At 36.2% G+C, this 6,372-nt stretch overlaps 1 long non-coding RNA gene across 2 annotated transcripts; it reads left to right on the top strand.

Moving 5' to 3' along the window:
- Nucleotides 542-2,523, top strand: LOC109234816. 2 transcript variants are annotated; one of them, XR_002069275.1, is made up of 3 exons: nucleotides 542-640; nucleotides 759-857; nucleotides 2,218-2,523. It is a non-coding gene; the product is annotated as an uncharacterized LOC109234816 (long non-coding RNA). The 2 variants fall into 2 exon arrangements; XR_002069274.1 differs by lacking the exon at nucleotides 542-640 and having other exon boundaries at nucleotides 652-857.

Below are 6,372 nucleotides of genomic sequence, written 5' to 3'. Positions count from 1 at the left end.
GCGTCCTCAACAAAAGGACATCAGTACGAATAATGTACCGAGTATGTAAGACCCATAAATAAGTATATAAAAGACATGGAAGAAACATGGAGTAAATAACCCAACTTGTAAGTCTGGATAACTCTGTAAATCATGAAATACTTATAGTGTCATGCATATGCATATGAATGTCATGTCGTGAATAGGTACATGTGTTCATAACATCATCAAGCCTCCGAGGGCATCCCATCATATCATCTCGGCCATTGTAGGCAAAATCATCAACGTATACCAGCTGATCATGTGGTGGTGCGCATATAACGCCATAACCTTTTCACATATCTCATATTTCTACTATATTATTTATATATATAAGTGATGAAGATGGGACGAACACTGCAATAAATAACTGAACCAAAAGCAATGAAAATTGTACTCTACAGTTGGCATGTCCTTTATTTTTTTCATATACTCGGGCTTATATCATTGGCGGTTGCATTTTTTTTGCTCTTCTCCTGTAACCACGTGGATCTGTATTCCAAAATGCAGTCCATTAATTTTCCTCAAGTGACACGTGTTTAACTTTTTTAATTTCTGTAGGACATCTAGCTTCCCCTTCACTTCTACTTCCGGTTCTTCTTCTTCTTCTTCCTTCTTCAATGTATTCTTCTTTTAGCCTTTCTCACTGTTGAAGAAATTTATTTCTGTGTCTTTCTCTCTCACTTTACATCTTTTTATTTTTCTCTATTACTAATTCTTATATTTGATCTTTTAATCAGGACAATAAAGACTTCCTCTGCAAAAAGTTGTTGCATGCTATCTCTCCTAAATTAGTCAAGACTTCTGGATGGTTCTTGCTGAAGACCAAAGATGCTATGGTGATGCTCAACTATTTTCAGTTCACTAGATCTTCTTCCTTCATATTGTTTTCCTTTTGATCCGTTGTTGTTTGGAATTGTTTTTTTTCTTTTCCAATGCTGATTCATATTTTTGGCATCTTTTTATAAGTTTTCTCCATGTATCCACCCCTCTTCCCAAAAGCTTAAGTTTTTCTTCTATTTCCCTATCTGGGTGTTTTCGTATTTGTTTGGTTTTTGCTTTTTTATTTTGTTTCTTATGAGTTAGTGCTGAATTGATCTTATGTGTATATTTGTTGTGGTATCTAGGTATTTATTTCTATAAACCTCGCAAGAGATACTTTGTTGGGCATTGATAAAATAGATTCATCTTTATTAGATTTTGGATATAGAAATAGAGTTTCCCATTATGGGCATCATCAAAATCCAGCAAAGCTGAGAAGCAGTTTCCCGATCCGCACTTTGAATAATTGGAAAATATATTACATTTGTTAACAATGTTCTATTTTTTCCTAATTTGATTGTGAGAGTTAAAGTTTACTTTCTTGCAGTTCTCAAAAGATCTATATCAGTAGTAAAATGATTCTTTAGGAAGTATCCTAAAGACGCTTTACGCAGCATTTCAGGTCGGAAAACTCTATAAGCGTGTCATCAAGTTAGGTTAGGCCAACCTCCGAACTTGATGTGGTCGCCTTTCTGATCTAACACCACAGGCGATGGTCAGGGATGCTCGCGTAGTTTGTTACGTCAGCTCCAAAAGGATAAGTTGTTACGTCAGCTCCAAAAGGATAAGTCGCGCTGGAATTGATAAAATTCCATGGAGTTCATAATTGCATAAAAATAGTCAAAGCTTGTTACGTCAGCTCCAAAAGGATAAGTCGCGCTGGAATTGATAAAATTCCATGGAGTTCATAATTGCATAAAAATAGTCAAAGTAGTGGTTGCGGCGCGTTGAGGCACTTCTTCGACGGTCCCCGTACGCCCGGCAAGAAATATGTTTGAATTAGTAATCCTTATGATTGACAAGATCTGTTCGATTATTTGTAATAAGAGTTATATTGTGTCAATAAAAATAAACAATAAGCTAGCTTTTGAGGAACTAGAGCCTACAACAAAGATTAAGGTGATCATTTTCAAGGTTTTACCTGTTTGGTTTTGATATACTTCATGATATAAGTATATGGACATTTTTCTTAATTTTAAATTTTTTGGTATACATGTGCTGCATTTTTGTTCATTCCCACATTGTATCTTAGCTTTCTGCATCTAGGTATTGCAGCTTTTTAGTTGCTCTTTATCAAGTTGTGACCCTCTTTTGGAGTATATTCTCCAAAAAGAAAAAATGACAGAATTTAACTTCCCTATATATTTCCATATGCAGATCAAATTGGCAGTTCTATTGTCGTTCTTTGAAAATAGTGTTGATCAAGGAACTGTCTGTCTAAGTTATGCTGCAGCTTAGACAGTGTGGAGTATGAATTTCTGGTTCATCTATGGATGCCTTTCTAGAATTTATGTAGCAGTATATAGTTTGATGCCCAGACGCCACTTATGGGATTACACTGGGTTTGTTGTTTTTGTTAGTAAATAGTTTGATGGTCAAGCTAATATTTACCTATCGGCTGTTAATGATTGTTAGTCATATGGTCTTCCTCCAATTTGGTTTGTCAACTTTTAATTAATTCTACGCTACTACTGTTCCGAGAGCAAAATCAAGATGTGGATAGCTATAGGAGTAAGAAAAACTTAAGCCAAATGGAGGGAACTCTTTCACATCCCATGCCATATATTAAATTGTTCAGAGAAAGTGGGTTGGTCAGTGTTGTGTGTTTAACTTGCCAAAGTGCTTCATTCTTACAAAATTGTCAGGTGGATTCACATTGGAAAGATCTCTAATGGCTGTCAGCTTCACATTGGAAAGATTTCTAATGGTTGTCAGAGGTGAAGTCCTCTTTTACGTACTAGATATAGAATGTGTTAGGAGTCATTACAATGTATGTACCTATATATATCAGGGAGATGTCACAAGGAAATATTATGAGATGGATGCAAAATTGTAGTTTCGATGAATATAAATAAATAGATTTTTCTCACCTGACGCGTTGCGGTTTTACATATTCAAACCTCTTATGCACAGTTGCAGCTCATGGTATAGTTTGGCTTTTCACTAATTTTGCCGACTGAGACTTTCTTTTATTGTCACTCCTTAGTAACTATAGTACTCTCCATATAATGTGAATCATTTTTTTGTATTAGACTCATCCAAACAGAGAGATCGAGGATGCAGCTAAAAAGATATGTTCATGGTTAAAACTGTCTTGATGGTAGTTTTCATTGTAAGTTTTCTGTTTGACTGTATAAAAACTGGGGGAATTAATATGTCCTGTGGTATCTCTTTTTAGTGTTAAGAGATAATTTATAGGTCTAAAACTTTTAATAACTTTTTTGTCAACTGATGCAATTCATAGTAGAATGTGGGAGTATCTGAGTGTTCATTAACTTTTCTGATGGGTATAATGTTATTTCTTAACTAGAAAAAGAGATATCTCTGTCTATATTCATTTTCATAGACTAGAGTTACCTTTTGTGGTACTCATCTTAAAGCTCTATGTCAAATATAACTATCCACCCTGTCAGCTTTGAATCGATCTCATACAGTCTATGTAACACGAGTTCCTGCGATTGTTGGGCCCGTGCTCAAGCACGAGCATCCACTCTCTAGTACATATAATATACATATATACGCGTATATAACGCCATCTGGTCATAGGCCAATGTTCATGTATAAATGAATGCAATGCATGAGAAGTACGTCAATAAAATCTCTCGGAATGTGATAAGACCATTATGCCTTTGAGTAATGTCATGATTTATTTTTTCAATTTACGTATTTTTCTGAGACTCATGAACAGAAGATGTAATAATAAGGCACATGGGAATTCAAGAACATAGGCACCTCTAATATTTCTATGAATATGGTCATTTATGAAAGTTGTGCATTTGCTCATTTCGTTTGTGTCGTATAGATCATGCCAAAAGGAAAGAAGGGATAGCCTTAACAAACCTGGACCGATAGTCTTGACAATTCCTCTAACACATGTCTTTTGCGACGAACACATGTCTTTTGCGACGAAACACGTAACGGCAGATCGAGTAGGTAAAAATTCGTATGATATTCTTGAAAAAGATTGTACCGTGCTTTCTTAGAATTGCATCTTACGCATAATCGAATCTTATATGAATTTGCTGAAGCAATTTCACGTTGCCATCACTTGTAGGAGTTTGCTGGAGCACTTCACTTTGCTATGAAGATTGAGAAATGTATCTCTTTAATCTTTGAGATGTATTTTACCTTTGTGGGTGTGGGCACCACCAAGGTGATGAGTTAGCCACAAAAGATCCTCCAATTGCCACCTGTTTTAATGACTATGAGTCATTACTTGGGCTTTAACCCCGTGGTTTTCACATCAGGAGATTAATCAACCTTATCCAAATATGCTTAATTAATGTGATGAGCCGAACGACCGTTTTATGAGTTACCGTTTCGTTTTTCCCATTTATGCTTCTTTGCATGTTGTTCAGCTATATTTTATCGAATTGTGTGGGTTAGTTTGGGTTCGGAGTGGTTTTTGTAGAGGAATGAGACACTTAGTCTCTTAAGCTGGCCTTTAGTTGGAAAAGTCAATCGAAAGTTGACTTGTGGGTAAACGATTTTGGAATTTAGTTTTTATGATTCGGATAGCTTCGGCAGGTGATTTGGGACTTAGGAGGGTGATCGGAATGAGTTTTGGAGGTCCGGAGTAGATTTAGGCTTGAATTGGCGAAATTGGAATTTTGGCGTTTTCTGGTTGATAGGGGAGATTTTGATATAGGGGTCGGAATGGAATTCCGAAAGTTGGAGTAGGTCTGTGGTGTCATTTGTGACGTGTGTGCAAAATTTCAGGTCATTCGGACGAGGTTTGATAGACTCTTTGATCAAAAGCGGAATTCGGAAGTTTTTAGAGTTTTTAGGCTTGAATCCGTGGTTAATTTGATGTTTCGATTTGCTTACCATCTCACCTTCATGAATTTACTTATCACTTGTTTGAAATACCGTAATACTTATAATCCCAAAGTAATCTCATTCCCGAACTTATGTCGATTAACTTACGACGAACTTTAATGTACGAAAATGCGGGATGTAACATCTCATTTCCAAGCTTTCATCAATTTACTTATGGCGTACTTTCACGTACGAAAACATGGGGTGTAACATTTACAGCTGTGGAGGTTGACTGGTACAGTCAGCAAGGGAAGTGATGTCCATATGTTCCCTCTGTTGTTTCTTTGACTCTGAAATGTTGAGACATGTCCCTGACTTGAGACTTGTTGTTCTTGAGTGCTTGAGGATGTGGAACATACTCTTAATCTGGTTCTTGACATTAAGTTTGTTAGATCATCAAAACATAGCAGGGTGTATAACCTATCAAAACTCAACGATGATGATGCAAGAATCTTCCAGCCTCTTTTTTTTGTGCTCTATTGCAACCCCAATAATCTTCACAAATATTGGAGGGTTTTACCTCCTAATTATTATCATGCATTCTTTCCTTTATGCTTCTTTTGGCAATTATTGTCATAGTACCTGAGACATACTTTCATTGTCAATCCATTTTCATGAACAAAAAATTAAATCATTGTCGGTGTTCTCATCACCATCATAAATATGAATGTTATTTTTACTTTAATTAACAGCTGGTATGGTCCATTGAATATTTGACCACCTACCACAACTCATACTCATCTTCTCCACACATGAATGCCGTTAGGTGCTTATTTATTCACTGTGGTTATTGCTATGTTGCATAATCAATAATGTTATTCAGTACCCTTCCGTAGAACAACTGTAAATTAAATCACTCAAAATTAACCAACACATACCAGTATACAGCACTAATACCTATCATGATACACATTGAAACGAATCTACTGCTTTAATTTCAACTTGATTTATATATACATATGCAAAAAAGATTAAATACAAATATGATTAGACTCGTGCTAAATTCACTAACTTTAGATCCTAAATTCACTTGTTGTGAAGAATCATCAAAAACCAAGAAGTCGACCACCGATTTCATCAAGACCTTAGCTTTCTCGGAGGTTTGGTTATATAAATGGAAGACATGATCCTCCCCTTCTATCTCCTTAATCCCAATTTCACCTTTCCACCCACTTTTTTTAATCGTCTCATAATAAGTCCAAGCCCTATCTCTCAAGAAATCTTTACCTGCGGTACAAACTAAAACCTTGGAGCAATTCAACTTCGACAGCAACCTAGGATGAGCTGCTGGATTGAATCTCGGATCATAAATCCCAGTGGTTTTTGGGCATAAATAAGTCCAAAGTGTATCGGGCTTATCATTACCGAAATAGGGATCAATTAGTGCCATTCCAACTAGGGAAGGGGAAAAATGACTTTCCTCACTTGCACGAACCATCATGTTATGAGCAATATTAGCTCCGGCGCTATCACCAACCAAATAAACTCGTGAAA

Source organism: Nicotiana attenuata, chromosome 1 (assembly GCF_001879085.1).
Source record: "Nicotiana attenuata strain UT chromosome 1, NIATTr2, whole genome shotgun sequence".
Classification (NCBI taxonomy): Eukaryota; Viridiplantae; Streptophyta; class Magnoliopsida; order Solanales; family Solanaceae; genus Nicotiana; species Nicotiana attenuata.
This window is presented reverse-complemented; position numbering and strand designations above follow the sequence as displayed.